Here is a 25,263-nt window from a genome sequence, read left to right on the forward strand (position 1 = left end):
AGAGATTTTGCAACAAAGGGCAGGTAGATTTTTTGTAAATTAAAGAAAACCAGATATCCCAAGTTAAGGAATTTTGCACTTTTGTGTGTGTGTGAAAAAGTGAAAGTGTTAGTCGCTCAGTCATGTCCAACTGTTTGCAACCCCATGGACTGTGTAGCCTGCCAGGCTCCTCTGTCCATGGAATTCTCCAGGCAAAATACTGGAGTGGGTAGCCACCCCAGGGGATCTTCCTGACCCAGGGATCAAACCTAGGTCACCTGCATTGCAGGCAGATTCTTTACCATCTGAGCCACAAGGGAAGCCTGTGTATGGAAAGATGCAAGAGTCTGAGCTCACTGAAATCATTCCTTTGATATTCATCTCAGCTATCTGAGGCCAGTATCCTGTTTTTACATCCTGAGCTTCTCAGGACTCACCACTCCCTCATGGAGGGCTGCCATCACTGATGCCTGTTTACTGAAGTGGCAGGAAATATTCCCATTCCTCACTTGCTTTCAGGTTAGATTGGTTTGTCTTGATGCTGCCCTGCTGCCTTCTCTCCTTCAGGTTTAATGTCTGACCAGCTTTCTTCCTTGGGCTTTTGACCCAGTTGTCCTGGAAAAGACTCCTTTGACAGTAAGCTTTGGTAGTCAAAGCTTACTCAGTGGACCTCAGTCCTAGCTGCGCATTTAGGATTAAATGTCCCAACAGGCAGGCTAAGCACTAACTAGGCTAATTGCACACATGGAAATTTTTCTAAAGACAATCTGATTTTTGGTGGTTTTTATAAAATATTCATCCCATCAACCCACTCGAATTCATTAATATTTTACAGCTTCATTTTTGGTTTTTGTTTTAATCTCAGATGAGGCCTTTACCATGCATAAGGCCTCTAAAAGTCTCCACTTCCCTTTGCTCTAGCCCATCCTCAGTGCTCTTGATCCCCTGTATCTAGGGTGGGACCTGGACTGGTCCTGGCATTCGGTACTAAATGGGTAAAGCAAGCAAAGATATCAGTGAGGCCTAAGGAACACTACATTCCCCCTGGGAAGAGTTGGATCTGGCAGGTGTTTGTAAGCTTGCTCAAGGCCAGGAGAGGTGAGGTTTGATAGAGTTGTAAGTAAGGGCTGGTGTTCCAAATGGGGAACAGAATGAAAGTACCACCTGCTTTGGGAATCAGGATTTCTTTGGCAAAGGATTCTTTATCGTACCTTGGTCTTGCCCTCTCTCCTCCTGCAGGATCCAGATAGAGTCCTGGTCCTCAGCCCACACCTTTCCTGTCTATGAGTCTAAAACCCTTTTGTCTTCTCTTCTGTGGGTTTTCTTAGAGGACAAGGCCCTTCCACCATAAATACTCAGTACCGTCACCAGCACTGGCGCCCTTTGACTTTGGTTTTATCTCTTCCAGCATCTCCTCTTTACCAAGGAAGTTGAAGGAGAGGAGATATTGTCATTCACCATATGCTGGTAGTTGTAGCCTCTATACTAGACACTTTACATCACTACCAATATTTAATTCTTGTAACAAATAACGTCTAGAGGTTGATAGCAATGATATCTTATTTTAGATGAGAAACTGAGGCTTCAAGTGTTTTTCAGAAATTGCTCAAAGAGCCAACGAGAGTGGGATCCCAATGGCAGCTCTTTCTAATATAATGTGCTAACTCCTAGTGCTGTTCTGGAAGGTGCCAGAAGGTGCTACTGAAAACAAAAATGTTAAGTCATAATTGATTCCTGCCCTCCCAGGAAATGATAGTCCAGTGAGGCAGGCAAGCACACAGAAATCCATCCCAACTGGAGTAGGGTACCAGGAGAATAGACTGCATAACCTGTCAGAATTCAACTCAAATATCCCATTTCCTGAGAGCCACTCCACAAAGATTCTAATCAAAGAACTATTATGTGTCTTATGCTAAAGTGCTCTATATTCTAATCAGACCACATATTTTAGCATTTTAATGTACTAATAGGAAATAGTATTAGATGTAACATTAACAGGCTATGTTTTCATTCACTATATATTTATTCAAGGAGTAATCCTTGAATGTGTACTAAATTCTAGCTTCCTCCCTAGGTGTCAAGAATATAAATGCAAATACCATGTGAGTCTTGACCTCCAGGGTCTTAGAATTGGTTTAATGACTTTGTAAGAGCACATTGCACAATTCTAACCAGCTGTAATCCTTTATCGGGGCTTCCCTGGTGACTCGGGGGTAAAGAATCCATCTGCCAATGAAGGAGACGTGTGGTTCGATCCCTGGATTGGGAAGATCCCCCCAAGGAGGCATGGCAACCCACTCCAGTGAGAATTCCATGGACAGAGGAGCCTGGAGGGCTACAGTCCATGGGGTCACAAGGAGTCGGACAGGACTTAACATCTAAACAACAAATCCTATTTCAGGGGGCGCTGGGCTGCATTTCTTAACCAGCTCACGGAATTCTCACTTTGCCAGGCATGTGGACGGTATGCAGAGAGTTCTTACGAATTGGGAATATTGCTGGATTAATTCAGTGCACACACGGGAAGGAAGAAGGTTGGAGGGAATCACCTTGTTATCTGGAACATAACAACCGATGGGACTTTTCTTGGTATGCATTTGGGTAAGAAAGTGTTAGCAAAACAATAAGATGATGAATTTCATCTGCTATAACCAGGCTCTCCCTGAACGATGCATCACCCCTCCCCACTCTCTCGCTGCTTCCCTTCCTGGCTTATGTGATACACTAGAACACAGTTTTCTGTGGAGCTTGCAAGTGGATATCTGCATCTGAATCCCAGTTTTGCTACCAAGCAACAAGTTGCTCTATCTCTGTGAACCTCACTCACCATCTTCACCTATGGAACGGAAGTGATCATAATCCTACAGTGATGCCCTTGCTTGGGACCATTAAAGAGTTAATTAAAGGGCTAGCCACCAATCTTGGATTTCCCTGGTGTTTCAGTGGTCAAGAATCCTCCTGCCAGGGCAGAGGATGGGTTCGATCCATCCCTGGTCTGGGAAGATTCCACATGCGGTGGAGCAACTAAGCCTGTGTGCCGCAACTACTGAGCTTGCAGCTGCAATTACTGAAGCCCATGTGCCTCGAATCTGTGCTCCACAACAATGAGAAGACCTCACACCCCGATGAAAAGTAGCCCCTGCTCTCTGAAACCCACTCCCAGCAACAAAGACCCAGCACAGCCAAAAAATCCAGAAGTGCTAGCCACCAATCTGAATATCACCTTTTCCATACAGTTTCTTTTTATCCCTAGTCTGTCCTCATGCCATAGGCTCACACAACTCTGAGGGTGACTTTCAATCAAAGAAGGGCATTGGGGTCTTAGGTTACTAAGCACAGTTGAGACAAGCTGCTTTTGAGGTTTTGGTTTCTAAAATTCGGTAGAAAGAGCTTCACCTTGGGGCAATACAGTAGCCTCATTTTTGGTTTTCTCTTTGGTGAGCTCTTTGAGGGCATGAGTAGCCTTTATCTTGTTTACTTTCCATTCTCAGAACACCTCTAGTGCCAGCTGATACTCAGCAAATGATGGCTGATTAATAAATATATATTTGGGGGAATCTCAAAGATGGCATGATTTTTGTACCAAAAAGCTTATTATTGAACCCACCTTGTGTAAGACTCATGTTCCTTCAACCTCTTTCTTTTTTTTTTTTCTAATTTTTTTTTGATTGAAATGACTATTCTTGCTTGGAGAATCCCATGGACAGAGGAGCTTAGCAGGTACAGTCCATAGGGTCCCAAACAGTCGGACACAACTGAAGCGACTTAGCACGTGTAATTAATTTATAATGTTGTGTTAGTTTCAGGTCAGTTGATTCAGTTAGACACATAAGGCTCTCTTTGCACGTCAGTATTTTCTCCACAAGAGTCCATTTTTACTTAAGTGAAGTTTCTTCCCTATCCCCTTCTTTTAAGTGAAGCTACCAAGAAACAGATGGATACGTGCATCCATAACTGCATACCAACACACAAAGCAGTGACGCAACCCTAAGTGGGCAGAGTGGTAACTAGGAACGCAGGTCCTGTTACTTCATCTGGATTCAAGTCCTAACTCTGTAGTTGGGTGACTGGGCAGGTTGATTCACCTCTCTGAATCTTGGTTTCCTCCTTCCCTATAAAACAGAAATAGCAACACACAAAAAGGAAATAATATAAATAATTAAAATGGTACCTACCCTTTGGAGGGCAGTTAAGGATGACAGTGTGAAAGTCACTATCCAGCTCACCCAGCAGCATATGGCCTGTGGCTAGTGCTTTCCGAACTATTACAGTGACAGCATCTCCCAAACACAGGAGATAAGACAAGCCACCTCAGTCTCTGAAAGTCTTGGAACCCTGGATCAAGACCTGTCAGGTCACCTGCTTTTGATGGGCACAGGCTGTGCCCAGTAGATGCTGCTTGCTGAAACAATGTTCCTGGAGACCTTCAAAGTCAGCATGTCTGAATTTGAACCCATAACTCTTAGAGGCCCTCTCTTGATCATCATTGTTGCATAGGTCACCCATGTCAGGAGCCTGTGAAGCTTCCTGGCCTCCTTCCTCATGCTCTAAGCCACATCATTATCAAGGGCTGTCAAATTGCCATTTTTACAACATCTAGGACTCAGCACCAGCTTTTAAATCCCTCTGCCTGACAGGTTTCCTAATCCTTCAAGTTGGTCGCTGGTCCATCTCCAGAACTCTGATTGGGCACCATTAGAAAGCCGATCCTTCCCACACACAGCGGTGGAAAGAGTCATTCTCACAAACCAATATGATAAAACCCCACTTTGCAAATCCTTCTTTGACCCCTGTAGGCTCCATGAAAAAGGTCAAACTCCATCCCAGTGTGGGAATCTCCTGGCCTCACCAGCCTGCCTCCTCCCAACCTTTGCTCCAGCCCCCAGAGGACACCGCTGTGCTTGTAACTGACTGCACAGTCCTCTGCCTGAATGCCCTTCCTCTTCGGTCTTCCTAACAGAGTCCCGCTTTTTTGTATGAAGGCTCTTTCGACTCTCACCTGCTCTGTGACTCTTCTCTAGGCCTGAGACTCTGATCCTGTCTCTCTTACCTCTGGTATTTAGGTATCTCTCCCTTTGCTACCATAATTCCCCAAGCTGTAGCCCTTATCACCCAGTATGGTTATTGTGGATGGTCTTTCTGTCTCCCTGGTTACACTGTGAAACACACAGTAATTGCCAGGATGGGGACATCGTTCACCGAAGTCATACCACCCAGAATAGGGTTTAGAACAAAGCAAATCATCAAAAAATACTTAATAAATGAATGAGAATGATTACTGAATTAATCAAGTGTGAAGGTAAGGAATTAGAGGGCACACAGGAAACAGTCTGCTTGGGATGCTGTTAACCCAGAGGAGTGTGGGGGTGGCTCCTTCACCCCCTGAAAGTCCTAGCACAAATGTCACCTTCTTAGTGAGGTGGTCACTGATCACCAAATTTACGCACCCTCACCCTGCACTCCCCACCCCCTTTCCTCCTGCTTTTCTCTAAAGCCCTTGTCATCATGGAAAATTGAAAATGAAAGTGTTAGTTGCTCAGTCATGTTCAACTCCTTGCGACTCCTAGCTCACCAGGCTCCTCTGTCCATGGAATTCTCCAGGGAAGAATACTGGAGTGGGGAGCCATTCCCTTCTCCAGGGGATCTTACTGACCCAGGCATCGAGCCCAGGTCTCCCGCATTGCAGGTAGACTCTTTACTTTCTGAGCCACCAGGGATGGAACATAGCATGTGTTGTAGTCTTTCATTTCTTTCTTTCTTTATCCCCTGACTAGAATGCAAGCCTTACAGAGGCAGGGATTTTACTCGCTTTGCCCATTGCTGTACCTAGAACAGTGTCTGATATACTTCAGGTATTCAGGGCACGTTATACTGAAAATGAATGAATGAATGTCAAGCATCCATGACTTTTGTTGTAGCTGACAGGTTAGAAAAGGGAGTGATCAGTTTAGCCTAAGGCTAATGACTCCTTTGAAGTTTAAGGTCCATTAAACTGATTTTAATAGATTCCATTCATAAAAAAACACAAAGAATATTTTTTCTTGATGATCTTACCTACTCATTATTAGTTTCAGACTAAAACAATGGAAGGATCAAATATCATTAATATAAAATTCAAATATTAAATAATAAAATATTAAATAAATATTAAATAATATCAAAGAGAATCAATAATATGGCTAACACTTCACTTTACTATGGGCTAGGCTCTGTCTCAAGCATATGACATAGTTTGTTTGCTTTGCTATTTTTTTAATACTTATTTTTATCTATTTGGCTGTGCCGCGTCTTAGTTGCAGCACTTGAGATCTTCCATCTTCTCTGAGGCATGAGTGATCTTTTAGTTGCGGCCTGTGGGGTCTAGTTCCACTACCAGGGATTGAACCCAGACCCACTTCATTGGGAGAGTAGAGTCTTAGCCAATGGATCACCAGGGAAGTCCCCATATGACATGTATTAACTCATTTAACCATCACTTTAGCCCTATCAGTTAGTATTACTGTTTTCCCATTGTACAAATCAGAGCACTGAGGTGCAGAGAGGTTAAGCACTTCACTCGAGGTCACAGAGCTGCAATGTGGGGAAATCCAGAGGTCATGGTGAAAAGTGAAAGTGAAATTCATTCAGTCATGACTGACTCTTTGTGACCCCATGGACTATACAGCCCATGGAATTCTCCAGGCCAGAATACTGGAGTGGGTAGCCTTTCCCTTCTCTGGGGAATCTTCCCAACCCAGGGATCACACCCAGGTCTCCTGCATTGCAGGCGGATTCTTTACCAACTGAGCTATCAGTTAGTATTATTATTTCCCCATTTAACAAATCAGAGCGCTGAGGGACACAGAGGTTAAGCAGTTCACTTGAGGTCACAGAGCTGCAGTGCGGGGAATCCAAAGGTCATGGTAGAACAGAAGAAATGCAACAGAGCAAAGAGCTTGCATTCAGCTCTTAACCGAGTCATGCGCAAGTAACCTCGCCTTCTAAACTTCAATACTCTCACCTGGAAGATGAGGAGGATGGTACTCAGTCACACTGTTGTCGAGAGGCTGACGGTCATTATATTAATATGTGAAAGCGCAGTCAAAACAAGAGCTACTCGGGGGGACTTCCCTGGTGGTCCGGTGGGTAAGACTCTGGGCTCCCAATGCAGGTGGCACAGGTTCAGTCCTTGGTCAGGGAACTAAGATTTCACATGTTGAATGCCTTGGCCAAAAAACAAACGAACAAACAAGACATGAGGTACTGTTACTCATTGGGTAAGATTATGATGTTAATATTTTTATCTCACTCAATGTTATGACACTATTATAATTACTACATGATTGCCTCCATCTCATTTCAGGAAACAAACGTTGCTCTCGTTGGCAATTAATTCATACATCCTGGGCATAGGTTGTTTACACTTGTCTCTCATGTCCCCAAGCAGATCTTCTTCTGGGAGGTAGAGATGGTCTTCTCAGCCCACAGCCAGGTCAAACATTACAGGATCTCTTCATTTTAACAACGCGAGAGCCTGGTTAGTTGACATCAAAGGTGTGAATTTAAAGACCTCTGCCACCTGATGGCAAAGCTGAGCACTGAAGAATTGATGCTTTTGAACTGTGGTGTTGGAGAAGACTCTTGAGAGTCCCTTGGACAGCAAGGAGATCCAACTAGTCCATCCTAAAGGAGATCAGTCCTGGGTGTTCATTGGAAGGACTGATGTTGAAGCTGAAACTCCAATACTTTGGCCACCTCATGCGAAGGGTTGACTCATTGGAAAAGACCCTAATGCTGGGTAGGATTGGGGGCAGGAGGAGAAGGGGACGACAGAGGATGAGATGGTTGGATGGCATCACCGACTCAATGGACATGGGTTTGGGTGGACTCTGGGAGTTGGTGATGGACAGGAGGGCCTGGCATTCTGCAGTTCATGGGGTCACAAAGAGTCGGACATGACTGAGCAACTGAACTGAACTGAACTGCCACCTGATGAAGATCCTTCTGTGTTAAAACAAGTTCTGGGGCTTCCCTGGTGGCTCAGTGGTAAAGGATCTTCCTGCCAAGGCCAGAGACGTGAGTTCAATCGGTGATCCGGGAAGATCCCATATGCTGTGGAGCAACTAAGCCCACATACCACCACTACTGAGCCTGTGCTCTAGAGCCCACGAGCCACAACTACTGAAGACCGAGCACCCTAGAGCCTGGGCTCTGCAACGAAAGAGGCCCGTGCAATGAGAAGCCTGAGCACCGCATCTGGAGAGTAGCCCCCGTTCGCTGTAACTAGAGAAAGCAGAAACAAAAAGCCAGCACAGACAAAAAGAAAGAAAGAAAGAAAATTTAAAAACCAAGTTCTGCCTCGGGACCTTTCTCCCCATCTGCCCTCTTTGAACAATGTTTTCCCCTTTGTCTAGGAACCAGTTAATTCTCACTGCTCACGCTGCCTCTTCAGAGAAGCACCCTCAGGCCTCCAGGGTAGATCGGATGCCCTGCTCCCTGGTCAGTCCATGCCCACACATCTCCACTGGCACCACCACAGCCCTGATTCAGACATCAGTTGCATAAATGGTAAGTATCCATCTCCACTAAAATATAAGTTGGATGAAGCCAGGGACCATCTCTATCTTTTTCAGCATTGGAACCCAGGGCCCTTTGTAACTACAACAGCTCACCTGCAGAAGGTGCTCATTAAATTGTTCTGAGTGAAAGAAAGCACTCGTTGCCCACTCTGGGGAAGCCCCAATCTCTCTGAGCCTTGGTTTCCACGTCTGTCAAAGAATCTGCTTGGCCATGGCGTGATTGCAGTGAATACTGCAGTGAGAGCTCTCATGGCACAAAAAATGAACAAGCAAGCAGGGACTGAGGCGCCACAGCTTCTATCCAAACCATTTTTGGAGGTGAAAAATGCCTTCCAAGATACAAACAAATAGAGTTACACACCAGACATTGTTATTTGGAGCAAAAGCAACCAGGAGGGAGAAAAGGACATATGTTGACTTGGAGGGCAGAAGGAATTCCAAGCTCTGCAGCATCTTTGGAATTCTTGGAGCCCTTTCAGCATGAATCGGGTTACACGGGAGATAAATTTGGGTTTTGCCATCCACTCAGGGTTGCTTCACGTCAGCCATGGAGATGAATCTTATCTTACTGTAAATAGAATGAAGAGAGATCTGTTGCCAAATTATTTATTGCACGTTACATCTTGCCTGAAGCAATGATGTTTTTAGGTTCCACAAAAGTAGCTGTGTATAGTCTATAGTCATTACATAAAGGAAACTCTGACAGTTTAGATTATAAAACATAAATTATCTGTTTATCAACTGAGTTTATCAATAGAGTGACTCTATTGTGTTAGTGCAGGAGACTAGAAATAGATATCTGCATCTTCTCCCAAACACTCTGTCCACATTTGCCATAAAGATCCACTAATCAATGTTTGTTTTCCATCCTGTAGGATGAAAAGCAGAATTTCTTCTCCTCTGCCTGATGGGTCCAGCATGGCTTCCCAGGGCCTGTGGAGAGAGAGAGCCAGGCTTAGAGGAATCTTCCCAATACAATACAGAATAAATCCCTTACAAAGCTTCACATTACAACAGATAGATTGAGAAAGCCCTTCAACATTCCTGCCTTTAATTGTAACAGGTTTGAGGTTGAGGGAGATTTCTCAATAGGGAAACACCCCATATACCTCTTTCTCTTTTTGTTTAATAGATGCAGGTATTTTCCTTTCTGGAAAGGCATTTTTCATGCCCAAATTTTTATTCCTCTTTTTGCTTCTACTTCCTCCAATCTTCTCCTATAATCAGTTAATAATGATCATTCAATTGGTCATTCATTTAGCAAACATGTATTAATGCCTATCATGGGTTAAACTCACTATCTATATAGATAACGCCACTGGCCTTCCTCCAGCTCAGCTTGGGCACCTTGAGCACCCTTCTCCTGAAAGCCTTCTCTCCCTCCAGTGCTCTTATCCTTCAGATCTTAGCTCAGATTTTACCAACTTGGGGACTCTTTTAGATCATCAAGCTGGATTCCACCTTTTTGGTGCCCCTACACCCAATGTACACACTCCATGCCCTCATTTTCCTCTGTCCAAGCTCTCCCAGAACTTCCTACATTTTGCATATATCTGGTGATATGTTCCCTACATGGAGTTACATATGCGGATGCATTTCATCATCATATTAGGGGCTTCCCTGGTGGCTCAGATGGTAAAGAATCTGCCTGCAGTGCAGAAGACCTGGGTTTGATCCCTGGATTGGGAAGACCCCCTGGAGAAGGAAATGACAACCCATTCCAGTATTCTTGCCTAGAGAATCCCATGGACAGAGGAGCCTGATGGGCTATAGTCTATGGAGTCGCAAAGAGTCAGACACGAGTGAGCAACTAACACTTTCACCGTTTCACTTTTCATCATCAGATCGACCATGATCGATATGTATTTGTTGAGCAACCAACCTGCTTGCAAACAGTCACAAAATCGAGAGTAGCTTCTGCAGTTGAAGTTTCTTACTCACCACGTAGTCATGTACTCTTCTCTGCAGCCCTTCTCAGAGTGACTGTCCTCCAGGGCTCTCTCAGGGGGCCTGGGCTGTGTCCAACTTGAGACTCTGCCATCTTCTGGACTGAGTCGGCTGGCAGATCAAGAGCAGAATGTGTCTAGTGGACACCTCGGTCTGGAAGGGATGCATGTCTTGCTCATCCACAATCCTTTGGCCCGAATTAGTCACATGACTGATCAAGTGGAAGGGCGGCTGGAGAATGGAGGGGGTCCCCTGTTACTAGTGGATGCAGCTAGGATCGGCCACGGACACCTAAAGGGACGATGAGGATTCTGATGGGCAAAGACATGGGTGGGGAGGCAAGAAATAGCATGAGTAAGGGCTGGGGGAGGGAAACAAGAAATAATAATAACAAAACCCTAATGATTCTGGGCTTCCCTGGTGGCTCAGTAGTAAAGAATCTGCCTGTCAATGTGGGAGACACAGGAGACACAAGTTTGATCCCTGGGTCAGGAAGATCCCCTGGAGAAGGAAATGGCAACCCACATCAGTGTTCTTGCCTGGGAAACCCCATGGACAGAGGAGCTTGGTGGGGTACAGTCCATAGGGTCACAAAGAGTTGGACATGACTAGGTGACTGAACATGCACATACAATGATTTGGGAGGCACTGTAATAAATGAAGAGATATCTTATAGAGGCATCTAGTCCCTCAAGGACAATAGGCTGAAGAAATGAATGGATAGGTGGTTGAGTGGGCAGATAAATGGACGGCTGGATTGGCACCTGTGGCTAAGGACCTGTGACATTCTTCTGTAGAGAGGTGCAAGGTTAACTGGGACCCTGGTCCTCCCAGCATCCGATACGTCTCTCTGCACCCTACCTTGAAGTGTACACGTGAGGAACTACAGAAAGGTAGGAACCCTGAATGAAGGGATGAAAGGCTGGATGCCCCTTGAGAGTCTGGCCCTCTAGAGCTGCTCTTAGGAAGCCTTTTCACTTTGCTTTCATTCATTTGTGAGTTAGTCTCTCATGTCATTAATCTGCTGCCTCCAGCCTGACCACAGGACAGAGAAGTGAGGGGAAATACAGGGGTACTCCACTCGCAGAGAAGGGCTTCTAAAAGCATGTGCACAGGCTAACAGGATAGAAGTTAAATTCTGAAAGCAAGGTAGAGCTTATCTGAATCCCCGTTCATGGAAATGATGAGGACTCTGAAACCTCGGAGTGGGGATGGGGTCTGCCACCCATGTGATAAGAGCAGAACAAGGACCCTGGTCTTTCCCAGCTGAAGTGTGTGCCAGGGAATCAGGCCTAAAATGAGAGAGTGAGCGAGTGTGTAAGCAGGTGCTGAGTGCTATGGGGAAAAGAGAAGGCTAAACAGGTGAAGGGGGACCAGAAATGCCAGGATGCTGGCAAGGCATGGAAGGCAAGGTGCAATTTTAGATAGAGGAGGTCTCAAGAGCTGGGTGACACTGAGCCAAGTCTTGAAGGAGATGAGAGGTGAACCATGTGAACATCAAGGGAAGACAGTATTGGGGTCAATGAGAGGCTTGAAGTCAAGGTGTGACGTGGAGAATACATTTCAAAAGGATCACCTTGGCTGCTCGGTTGAGAATAGACCTTGGGAGGTAAGATGTGAGGAGACCATTTGAAGGTTATGTCAGTGACCTAGGCAAGAATGATGCACTAAATTCATAATCAAAACTATAATGCTCCAGGCAAAGGCTTGATAGATTGCATATGTCAATCACGTAAAAACTACGCAGAGTAAATATTAAGAAACTTCTAATTCTATTTTTCAGATGAGACAAAAAAAAAAACCAAACAGAATTCAGACAAAGCAAGACCTTCCCCAGTGTCACAAATGATATAACTAAGTGTAGTTAATGGCAGAGGCACGCTTCAGATTCTAATTAATCATTGATTAAGACTAATCACTGTTAATAGTTGATTAACGATGTTGTGATAGTTTCAGGTGGACAGTAAAGGGACTCAGCCATACATATACATGCATCCTTTCTTCTCCCGGGGGTAATTTTTTAAAGCATGGAGTAAGATATGAAGAGTCAGAAGAAAATAATAAAACTAGGAAAATACATCAGACCAGAGAGTAGAAGAACAGATGTGGAGGAAGATCAGGACCCTGATTTGGGCTCATTTCTCTTTCTCCATCTGAAACTCTCTCCTCCCCTTTTTCCTTGCACCTGTCTTTATCAAAGAGGGTCCTCACCCCTTCTCTCTTGCAGATGAGTAAAGTTGCTGAAAAGCTGATGAGCTGTGCAGACCCCTGGCCTTCCCTCAGCTAGAGCCTGCATTGCACTGGGGCCGACGCTGCAGTTCCAGGCTCCTTTCTCAGCTGGCTTTGGGCTCTAGTCAGCAGACGCGTATCTTGGAAGAGGGACAGGAATGCTAGGGGATGAGAATGGTTGGGGTGTTTTCCCTCTCTGTCTTCACTGCAGCCTTTCCAGCCCAGCTGGTGACCTCGCCCCTGGCCTTGGGCAAACTCATCTCACCCCACTGCCATCCAGTCTCAGATGACACTAACTTTCCTTCTGGTGTTAATCTCTGGGTTGCTTTGTTCTATTTATTACTTATTTGGCTTCTCCAATCTTCCATCTCCAATGTAGCTAATACCCTAGATTAAATTCCTCCCGTTTTAAACACTGAAAGTGACTTCTGTTTCTCTTGAATGACAGACAGGCATCCTTTCAACCAACAGACAACCATGCAATCTCAAGAGTGCCATTTCAAAACTGTAGAAGACAGGACTCCAGTTTTGAAGTACCTGCCTTAAGGATGAGTTCCACTGCAGATTGATAATGCTCCCAGAAAAAAATTCCCTTTGAATAGAAGTCAAACTGTTTACTGTGAGAAAAGCAATTTTGAAAGAATGACCATCAGTGCCTTTAAAAGTTTTCACAATGAATTAAGACACATTATCATCCACAAATTTTCTAAAAGATTCATCAATATTTAATTTGCTTCTCAAAACCACATTAGGATTAACATTACAAAGCAAACAGGCTTTTGTTCTAAGGAAAAATATATCTGGGCTATGCAGTGATTTTATCTGACACCTCTGTTAGCATAATACAGTAGAGAGGAGTATATTTGTGTTTGTACTAACAACAGATTCTTTTTCTGAATTTCTGCCCTTGGCTACTTCTACAAACTAAGCATCATTTAACCAGCGGGAAGACATGGTACACAAAACTTTACAGCAGCAGGATATGTTCCCTAATATTTGGCTAATCTTTGGGCGATCTCAAGAGAAGCTAGTGGAAGAATGTTAATAGTTAGCAGGGGGTATGTGAACCTCTCTTTTTATTACCTGGCTCAGCTAACACTTTGCAAGATGTCATGGCACAAGAATCTAATCATTACCTCCAGAATCTCTTCACTGCTCTCTTCAGAACCAATCTGTGTCAGGTTTCTAAGTGCTAAGCTTGAATAGATATGCTCTTAATAATTAATCCTTTCCTTAAAGTGCTTTGATTTTTCAGATTCAGCTGAGTATATATTTGGCAAATCTAAGCCTGTTGTGCCAAAACAGAATTGTAATGTTGGTGGGGGGTGTTTAGCTGCTCAGTCATGTCTGACTCTTTGAGACTCCATGTACTGTAGCCCGCCAGGCTCCTGTGTCCATGGAATTCTCCAGGCAAGAATACTGGAGGGGTTTGGCATTTCCTCTTCCAGGAGATCTTCCCAACCCAGGGATCAAACCCAGGTCTCCTGCATTACAGGAGGATTCTTTACCATCTGAGCCACCAGGGAAGCCCCTTGGGGGGGGATCAGGTGTAAGATTCCAGGCCCCATGAGATTTTAGTGGAAGAAGCTCAGATGTGCTGTCTTAACCCTTGAAGAGAAGCTTGGCAGTTGTCACCTTCCCAGAAGAGGCATATTTAACCTGAATTAAGCACCCCTGCCTGCTGGTTCCCATGCAAACTGTCTTTGCTTGTTCTGTGTGTCTCTTTGCATGCATATGTGTCTTTGCTTGAGCTGTTGCTTTCCTCACTTCACCCCCGTTACTCTTTATTCTTTTCTGAAGATTCAGCCATTGCCTCCTCCAGGAAGCCTTCTTTGATTCCTCTCCCACCCCCAACACCTCCCCTCCAACACACACACACATCCTGACTCCAGCTTTCCTGCAGCTCCTCTGCTTCCTTCTGCACATAATTCCAAGATGATCTCCTCGTGGGTCTGCAGTTACCTGCAGACTCCGAGTTCCTGCAGAGTATGGACTGTCTCTGGATGTGAGCGTGTATCCTCAACAGCTGCTCAGTCCCTGTTCCTTGAACACAGCTGAAGGGAGCTGACCAGAGCAGCTGATCATCTACGAAGTCTAGATCGTGCCTCCAGCAAAACTGCAAAAAGCGGCAGCTCCTCCAGCCCGCGCTCCGTGACCATTTCAGGACACAGTGGAACATTCATCTCTCTCCTGTAAAACTGCCTGTGTACTGACGCCGCTTGCTTGCATTCTTCCTTTTCGTTTGGCTTTCTTCCTGAGAGAATTACACAACCTCCTGTCCTCCTCCCCAAGCTGTACCTCCAGCTCTGAAGCCCATGAATAAAGAAAGACAGCCGGGACTCCAGGATCCTGTTACAAATTCAATACGCGCATACCTTTCCCGGGGAGCCCAGCAGACTTGCGTTTTCTTTAGAATGGCAGAGCCTAACAGGCCTCTCTTCTTCCCAACAGAAAAAGATAGGTCTCAGAAACCTGAAAGGGCTTTATGAGGTCGGCCAGGGTTGTCTCATCCTTAATGGGAATGTAATGGATAACACGGGGCTTCCCAAATGGCTTGGCGGTGAAGAATCCGCCTGCCAATGCAGGAGACACAGGTTCAGTCTCTGGATCTGGAAGATCCCCTGAAGAAAGAAATGGCAACCCGCTTCAGTATTCTTGCCTTGGAAATCCCATAGGCAGAGGAGCCTGGGGGGCTACAGTCCAGGGGGTCGCAAAGAGTCAGACAAAGCGCGTGCACACACACACACATACACACACACACAATGGATAACACTCAGCCAGACCTAGGCCAGGAAAGCCTTCACTATTTGCTTCCTGTAACGCCAGACCAGTTATTATACTTCATGGCAGCTCGGCCTCTTCATTTCTAAAATAAGGTCAATGCCATCTAGTTGCACAGTGCTTGGGGAGGATTAATAACACAATGTTAGTGCAGAATCGGGCACCTAATACCCCAAAATGGGTAGAAATAATAACAATAATAATACATTTTTATTCCAAACTGTTAAAGATCAAGTTATAAATCCGCCCTGCTCCACTCATATGTTGGAGGCCTAACTCCAGACTGTGACCTTATTTGGAGGGTCTTCACAGAGTTAATCAGCTTAAAATGAGGTCACTAAAGTGGGCCCTGTGTGTGTCAGTCATTCAGTCACGTCCAACTCTTTGCGATCCTGTAGACTGTAGCCCTTCAGTCTCCCCTGTCCATGGGATTCTCCAGGCAAAAATACTGGAGTGGGTTGCCATTTCCTCCTCCAGGGAATCTTCCTGACCCAGGGATCGAATCCAGGTTTCCTGCATTGCAGGAAGATTCTTTACCATCTGAGCCTCCAGGGAAGTTAACCCAGTATAAATAGTGTCATTATAAAGAGAGGAAATTTGGACACAGGCATAGACAAAGGAGAACTCCATGTGAAGAAGAAGGTAGTCTGGGGTGATACTTCTATAAGCCAAAGATGCTAAAGATGCCAGCAGAGCTAGGTGGGGGCATGGAACAGTCTCCCTCAGGGGCACAGAAAGAACCAACCCTGCTGACGCCGTGATCTTGGACTTCCAGCCTCCAGAGCCGTGAGATGCTGATGAAATTCTGTTGCTCGAGCACCCAGTTTGTGGTAGTTTACCTGCGCTGAAACTAAGAACGGAGACTTTCTGCTGGAACGACAGCACAGCAAGGGAGGCAGAGCCGGACGGCGCTGCAGTCAGTGTGAGTCTTTCTGGAATGAAAATCCTCATTGCTGTCTACAGGTAACGTGTTGGTTGCCATGGTCTCCATCCACACCCCTCACATCCCCCTTCTCCAGCCCCTGTCAGGAGCCCCTTCCTCTGAACACTCAGGACACACCATCTCCTTTTCCTTTGACACATTCTCCTCTCCTGCCTTGCACTTCAGTTAGGACGACAGACTTCCCAGGAGAGATCCTGATTTAACTGATCTAGGGTGGGGCTCAGAAAATCACACTTATTTTAAATGTTCTTAGAATGATCTTCATGTGCAAGGGAGTGAGGATTCTGCCTTACCCCAGGCCCTCAGAGCAGGTCCACAGCCTCCTTCCCTGGTGTCCACTGCATGCCATCCAGTGGATGTCCCCATGGGTGGGAGATGAGTGGGCTGAATCCTAGGAAACAGATAAATATACCTCTGCAGTGCTCCAACCCCGTGGTTCCCACTCATCAGTCTGTGCCCTTGAACCATCAGGGAAGCAGCCTCACTGCCCACCGCTCGTCCATGCTCCCTGTCACCCACATTTGGTGCCACTCCAGGAGCTTCCTTGCCTTCACAGATCAGAAATCACTTAGCTCCACACACTAGGGTAAGACCCACGGCACCTCCAGCAGTTCCCAGCCAGCTGCACTTCAAAAAAATCCCACAGGTCACTCTCATATCTCTTCAGAATGAGAACCTCCTGGTGTGGATGGACTGTCTTTTCTGAAATAACAACAACAATAATAATAAAGCAATCGAGTCAAACAAACAAACCCTCTCCCTGTTGAAAATAATTGAGTGTCTCCCCATTACTTTTTTTTTTTTAATATTGACTATATTTCTTGTGCTGTACAATATGCCCTTGTAGCTAATTTTATTTATTTATTTATTTGGCTGCATCCCTTGGCATGTGAGATCTTAGTTCCCCGTGCATGCTAAGTTGTTCCAGTTGGGTCCAAGTCTTTGCGACTCTATAGACTGTAGCCTGATAAGCTCCTCTGTCCATGGGCTTCTCTAGGCAAGAATACTGAAGTGATTTGCCATGCCCTCCTCCAGGGGAATCTTCCCAACCCAGGGGTCGAACTGGAGTGGCTTGCCATGCCCTTCTCCAGGGGATCTTCCTGACCCAGGCATCAAACCGGTGGCTCCTGCATTGGCAGGCAGATTCTTTACCGCTGAGCCATGGGGAAGCCCCTTAGATCCCTGACCAGGAATCAGACTTGCACCCTTTGCATTGAAGTGCGGAGTCTTAACCAGTGAACCGCCAGGGGAGTCCCAACATCACCTGTTTTAAAAGTTCAAATGCGTTATGTGATCTGTCATGGCCTTTGCCATCCTCACTAGCAAAGAAGCTAATCCTTTTCCTTCTCCTGTTGTGCACATGCTGACATGTGGGGACAGCTCTTTCTCCTGCAGCAGCCTTTGTCCTGCCTCAGGGCTTCTGCTCCTATTTGTTCCTTCTACCTGGACTGTGTCCTGCCCCATGGACCCACTTGGACCACTTTATCAACACTTAGCTCAGGAATCTCCTTTCCTGAACCCTCCCCACTTAAAACTCTCCATCCCCACCCCACTCCCAGGCGGCCTGGGTCCTCGAGCCTCCTGTTGGCGCTCTGGGTTTGCTGACAGCCCTTGTTCGTGATGATGTATTTATATTCTCACCCGCCACAATGGTCTGTGGTCCTGAGGACACAGACTGTCTCATTCAAGTCTTTGTCGCCAGCATTTAGCCCAGCATCTGGTACACATTAGATACGCAGCAAATATTTGTTGAACGAATGAGTAAATCACATTCATTGATATTTATAAGTGCTTCACAGTTTACAACATGTTTCAAACAGCACATGGTATGAATAAAAGGGTAAGAAAGTTCACATGGCTCTAGTGGTCCTTCTCGTGAAGGCTCCTGCCAACCCTGACTCAATTTTAAACGAGCTACTCTTCTCCAAGGTCTGTAATGGAAGGACAGCTGTTGCGGGGGCTGGGGCGGGTGTTGGTTTTTAAACCTGGGCAAAGGAGGATGAGTTCAGATGTGTTGGGGCAGAGAGGGTGACCAGCTTCCTTCCACTGCAGTGTGATTGACCCCATGACCCCAGCCACCCCCTCCTCCAAGCCAAATCCCAGAATTCTGCCATTTACAAGGAAAAGAGAAAGAAAGAGAAGTCACTCAGTCATGTCCAACTCTTTACTACCCCATGGACTGTAGCTGACCAGGCTGCTCCATCCATGGGATTTTCCAGGCAAGAATACTGGAGTGGGCTGTCATTTCCTTCTCCAGGGAATCTTCCTGATCCAGGGATTGAACCTGAGTCTTCTGCACTGCAGGCAGACTCTTTACCATCTGAACCATCAGGGAAGCCCAGTGGCTTTACCAGGGAAGGTCAGCACAATTAGCAAACGTGCCTCTGGCCATGCAAAGGGACTGGTGGTGGTGTTCGTATCTGTGAGCACAGGCTCCTCTCCCAGGTCAGTCATATCCTGAGCACAAAAGGCTGTTTCCTTCTGGTTTGTTCAACCCCAGAGTGCTCAGGGAGGTTCAGTGTCCACCTTGAGTCTTGGCTCATCACCGAGACTTCTAGTGAAGTCATTTTGAAAGAGGTGAGGGGTAGCAAATTGGGAATCACACAGAAGGAGTACTGGGTTTCCCAGGTAGCACTAGAGGTAAAGAACCTGCCCGTCAATGCAGGAGACATAAGAGAGGAGGGTTCGATCCCTGGGTCGGGAAGATCCCCTGGAAGAAAGCATGGTAACCCACTCCAGTATTCTTGCCTGGAGAATTCCATGGACGGGGGAGCTTGGTGGACTACAGTCCATGCAGTCGCAGAATTGGACATGACTGAAGCGACCTGGCATGCATGCACATGCATGCACAGGAGAACTGGCTTTAAGGCAGTTCCTGGGCAGGGCCTCCTTGCCTGAGGCCCCAGAGCGACTCTTGGACTGATAGGAGCCCAGCTCCTGAAATACCCCCAGCATGGTCCCCTCCTTCAAGTCCAGGAGGCGACAGCATTAAAAGACCCTGCTCTCACCCACATTCTGCCTCTGGCATTGTTTAGGCCAGTTCTCATCTGTCCATTTCACTCCTGTTTCTTCTCTTCTGCTTTCTTTCCAGGTCTCGTCCTCTTTTGGCTCCAGTTCTTCTTCGCTTTGTGTGGATCAACAACTCAGTTTCAAATTGGCCTTCTCAGCTTCAGCAGCCACCACTCCACCCACTGCCCTCACCCAGACTGCCTCCTACCTGTGCCTCCAACAGCCCCAAGGTCACCCATATCCACCAGACTCTACCTCGCGGTTTCAAGGCTGAAACCCCGGTAGCAGGCTGCCCAAACTCCACTGAACTCTGAATCTTGTCTAGTTTGTGCCAGTCCAACAAGGCCTCTGTCCAACAGGGAGATGTGTCTCTCTCTGAAGCTGTCGTTAGCCCAAGAGGTGGCATCAAGCCCAGGCTCACTGCCTAGCTCCAGTCAAAGCAGAGCCGATACCTTGTCTATGAAATTGGGCGGCTCCTTCTTTTGTTTCTTGGAAAAACTGATCACTAGGAAGCTCACAACCAGATGGAACAACCTCCCAACCCCATCTCCGCCCTTTGCAAAGGAGTTATACCTTTTCGTGTCTTGATCACTTACTGACTTTACCCTGATCTCAATCTACTTGTTTTGCCTTACTCTGTTATGTTTCGCTTCTGTCTAATTTTTGAATTCTCAAATCCTTAGGAAGGAGGACTAAAAATGAACAAATCAATTAAATGGAATGATTAGACTCAGTGGAGATTAGCCATAACATGACCACATTCTATATTCTCTAAGAAGTCTCTGAGATGAGAATTAATTGGGAACATTGAAATGAATCAGATAGCCAGATACATAAATGAATCCTGGAATCACAGATAGGCAGCCATGGAAGGGAATTTTGAGGTTTCCTAATCTAACGTTTGGGGTTTCCCTGGTGGCTCAGCGGTAAAGAACTCACCTACCAATGCAGGCGATGCAGGCTTGATCCCTGGATCAGGTAGAGACCCTGGAGAAGGAAATGGAAACTCACTCCAGTATTCTTGACTGGGAGATCCCATGGAAAGAGGAGCCTAGCGGCTAGGATCACAAAGTGTCTGACATGACTTAGAATCTGAACATGCAAACTTAGATTTGCAATTTAAAGATGGAAATATAAAAACTAAAGACCAGAAAAAACTCACCCAAAAGTCAGGAGTGAATGTGTGTCAAAGAGTATATACTCTTTATAAAGTTAACATACTTTATTCAATAATCCATTTTTTTAAAATCAAACTACTACTATCGAAAGGACTGTATAGCCAAGTGGTTGAGAGAATGGCCTTTGGATTCAGACAGCCCTGACCCATGCCCTCTCCATGCAATTTGATCCTTGTACGCACTGCAGAGGGTTGTCCCAATGATCAAATGAGACCTGACCCATGCAGCCTTCAGTGCAATTCATGCCATCTAGCCAAGCTAAGGAGTGTCATCTACGTGTTTCCAGTCTCCAGGCTCTCAGCATGACATTCTTTCCCCTTGTGATGGAGCAGGAGAATCTGGCATCCCAGCCATCGAGATACTGGGATTGCAAGCTCTGAACTATTGCCCTCACTCCATCGGCTTCCAGTTACAAAGGGAGGTCTTGAGTGAATCACTGATTGGAAAACTCTTATGGTTATATAGTAGCAATTGTTCTTGTTCAGTTGCTAAGTCATGTCCTACTCTTTGCCACCCCATGGACTACAGCATGCCAGGTTTCCCTGTCCTTCACCATCTCCCTGAGCTTGCTCAACCTCATGTCCATTGGGGCTTTCCTGGTGGCTCAGTCAGTAAAGAATCCACCTGCAATGTGGGAGACCTCGGTTCGATCCCTGGGTTGGGAAGATTCCTTGGAGGGGGGCATGGCAAAACACTCCGGTATTCTTGCCTGGAGAATTCTGTGGCCAGAGGAGCCTGGCGGTCTGCAGTCCATGGGGTCGGAAAGAGTTGGACACGACTGAGTGACTAAGCACAGCACACAGCACAGCACACGTCCATTGAGTCAGTGATGCCATCCAACCATCTCATCCTCTGTCATCTCATTCTCCTCCTGCCCTCAACCCTTCCCATCATCAGGTTTTTTTTTCCAATGAGTGGTGGCCAAAGCATTGGAGCTTCAGCTTCAGCATCAGTCAGTCCTTCCAACAAATACTCAAGGTTGATTTCCTTTAGGATTGACTGGTTTGACCTCCCTGCTATCCAAGGCACTCTTGAGAGTCTTCTCCAACACCACAATTCAAAAGTATCCATTTGAATTGCGATTCTATTATAATAGTGTTTAACAGAGGACAAATTTACTTCAAACAAACAAACATAAAGCTGGGACACACAACTCGGCTCCGTACTCTAGAACCAATGATTCCATTACAGAGAAAATCACACATCAGATTGGGCCCAACAGGATCCCCCTGGTGCCAGCACAATGGATGAATATAGATGGATAAAATGTCCAATTTGCTGCAATGATAGCTACGTATATTTCAGTCAGAGTCACCAAACTATTAAAATGTTGTGCAGACAGCCTAGAGTTTGATTTTATTTTTCTTACTGTCGTCAGATAACCTCCCATAATAACTTAACCTACCAAGGACAAAAATGGTGCAAGTGTAAGGAGAAGAGAGAGTTTTTTCAATCCTTGTTGCCGTGAACCTTTGGTTCTGCCAGACCGTCTTCCTCACCAGGCTTTGGGTATTTCACTAGCTCTGGGCCAGAGAAGCTCTGGAACTCTATTTCTTTCCTACCATGCCTGTTTGGACAAGGCTTTGAATCTCCATGTTCTCATATTTGAAACAGGAAAAACAATATCCACCTTGCTAGGATGTTTGAGAGTCGGACAAAACTTACAGTTTCCAATACACGGTAGAAGCTCGTGTGTGTGCTGTATGGGCTCACTCGTGTCCAACCCTTTGTGACCCTATGAACTTCTTTGTCCATGGGATTTTCCAGGCAAGAATACTAGAGCAGGTTGCCATTTCCTCCTGCACGGGATCTTCTCAACCCAGGAATCAAGCCCGCATCTCTAGCATCTCCTGCATTGCAGGTAGATTCTTTACTGCTGAGCCACAGGGGAAACCCTGTAGTGGAAGCATAATAATAGTGGCTTATTCATCCTAGCCTCTTTCTCTTTGCCTGTAGAATTAGCTCTTCTAGAATGTGTTCATGTCTCTTCTCTATATAAATCCCATCTATTTTTCAAGATCAGATTAAGGCAATACATCCTCCTGGATACGTCCCCACACTTCCCAGTCCATATTGATCTGGCATTTCTAATTTCTAGCAGGTAACGTTAGAACCACCTACTTATAAGATTAGAGAAAGGTACTGGTATGTGGCATTCAAGATGGCAGCAGGCTTGCCATCCAGGTTTTATCTGTTCTTCCCACCCCTGCCCCATTATTCCAGTCATGCTAGACCAGCCCACAGTCATACTACTTATAAATACTGTAATTAGTATAAACTGTGTTTTTTGAGAGGCAGATCCATGTTTTATTCTCTGAAGTCCTAGAGTCTAGCACTGTTTCAGAATCATAGCAGAATCCCAGGTGCATAAATTTCCTAGGGCTGCATAACAAAGTACCACAACCTGGGTGCCTGAAGACAGCAGAAGTCTATTATTTCATGGTTCAGTTCAAGAGGCTAGAAGTGCAAGTAAGGTGAGCCATGCTCTTTCCAAAGATCCTTTCAAGGAGGACCTTTCCTTGCTTCTTCCAGCTAGTAGCCCCAGGAATCCCTTGGCTTACAGTAGCATCACAGTCATCTCCGTCCCTGTTGCCACGTGGTATTCTCTCTGTGTGCAAATCTGAGTCCTCACAAGAATCGTCTTTAACAACCTTATCTCTACAAATAGTCTCTAAGGCAACTCAGGCTTTTTCTAGCATGAATCTCAAAAGTCTTCAAGCTTCTACCCCTTATTCATTCCAAAGCCATGTACACAGTTTTAGGTATCTGTTACAGGGTACCCTACTCTTGATTCCAAACTCTGAATTAGTCAGGATTCTTGAGAGAAAGAGAACCAATAGCATGTGTGTGTGTGTCTGTCTCTCTGTGTGTATGTGTCTGCTGCTGCTAAGTCGCTTCAGTCGTGTCCGACTCTGTGCGACCCCATAGACGGCAGCCCACCAGGCTCTGCCATCCCTGGGATTCTCCAGGCAAGAATACTGGAGTGGGTTGCCATTTCCTTCTCCAGTGCATGAAAGGGAAAAGTGAAAGTGAAGTCTCTCAGTCGTGTCCGACTCTTAGCGACCCCATGGACTGTAGCCTACCAGGCTCCTCCATCCATGGGATTTTCTAGGCAAGAGTACTGGAGTGGGGTGCCATTGCCTTCTCCGTGTATGTGTCTGTAGATAGATAAATGACAGATGGATAAACAGATATATAAATAGATTTATTTTAAGGAATTGGTTTGTGCAATTATGGGGCTGGCAAGTCTAAAGTTTCCAGCACAGCCCAGAAGCCTGGACACTCAAGCAGGATTTCTATGCTGCAGCTTTGAGGCAGAATTTCTACTCCTCCAAGAAACTTCAGTTTTTGCTTCTAAGGTCTTCAGCTGATTAGATGAGGCCCACCCATACTATCAAGGGTGATCTTCTTCAAGTCCACTGATTAGAGATGCTAATCATGTCTTCAAAATATCTTCACAGCAACATCTAGACTAGTGTTTGATCAAACAACTGGCACCAAAATCTAATCAAGTAGTCACACAGAGTTAACCATTGCATAGGGCTTGGAATCCTGGTTAAGTTTTTACCTTTGTCATTAACTTACTTGGAATCACTGCTAATTCATACTGCCTTTCATTTACTGCACTGTAAAAGAGAAAAGTTTGGAGCAACTCCAGAAAAATTCCATCAAGCTATAAAATCTATACTTTATACAATGTAAACTCCAGCTTGTCCTGAATTGCTCCCCTTCCTTCTGGACCTCCTCTGCCCATCAGTCATTGATTTCACTATCATTCCTGTCCATATTCCCTTCCCTAAACCCCCTCCCTCCTCTAAGTCTGCTTCTTAGCTAACACTGCTGATCTCAGAGGCATGAGGTAGGAAGACTTGACATGGATTATAATAAACATGCCACTCTCAATGAGCATCTCAGTGGGTAAAAGAATACATCTGCAATGCAGGAGATGCAGTTTCAATCTTTGGGTCAGGAAGATCCCCTGGAGGAGGGCATGGGAACTCACTCCAGTATTTTTGCCTGGAGAATCCCAGGGACAGAGGAGCCTGGTGAGCTACTGTTCATAGGGTTGCTAAGAGTGGGATGTGACTGAGGTGACTTAGCACACACGCATTCTTGATGGAAAGAAAATTTATCTTGGGAAGTTATTTATTTAGTTGGATGAGAGGACAAATGCTGTCTCTTTGAATGATACAAAATAAGAGAACAAACCACTTTGTTAGGCCTAAGCTGGAAGCAAACAGAATGTAGAGACAACACAGTTTCAACCCCATGAGTCATTTGAATTACCTGATGAACAAATTGAGCAGATACAGGGCAACAGGCTATAATGAGCACACACAGATGCCACTTGAATCCTGTACATATGGCACCTTTTTTTCCAGACATCTTATTTTCTTTAGCCGCAAAGTCTTCCTAATATTTCAGATTCATGCTGTGATTTTTTTTTTTTTAGCAGAATGAAATGACAGCAGCTCAAAATTACATCAATGATTATATTCTGCTCAGATGAGAATGATTATGAGTTCCAAGCTGCTAGGGAGACCTCTAGCAACCATCAGGAAAACAATTTCTTTGTGCCAAATAATTAGGTAGAGCATTTTTAGTGAAGAAGTTAAGAAAGAAGGCTGAGAGGTCTCTT

Source organism: Giraffa tippelskirchi, chromosome 4 (genome assembly GCF_054371585.1).
Source record: "Giraffa tippelskirchi isolate mGirTip1 chromosome 4, T2T-mGirTip1v1.2.pri, whole genome shotgun sequence".
Lineage (NCBI taxonomy): Eukaryota > Metazoa > Chordata > Mammalia > Artiodactyla > Giraffidae > Giraffa > Giraffa tippelskirchi.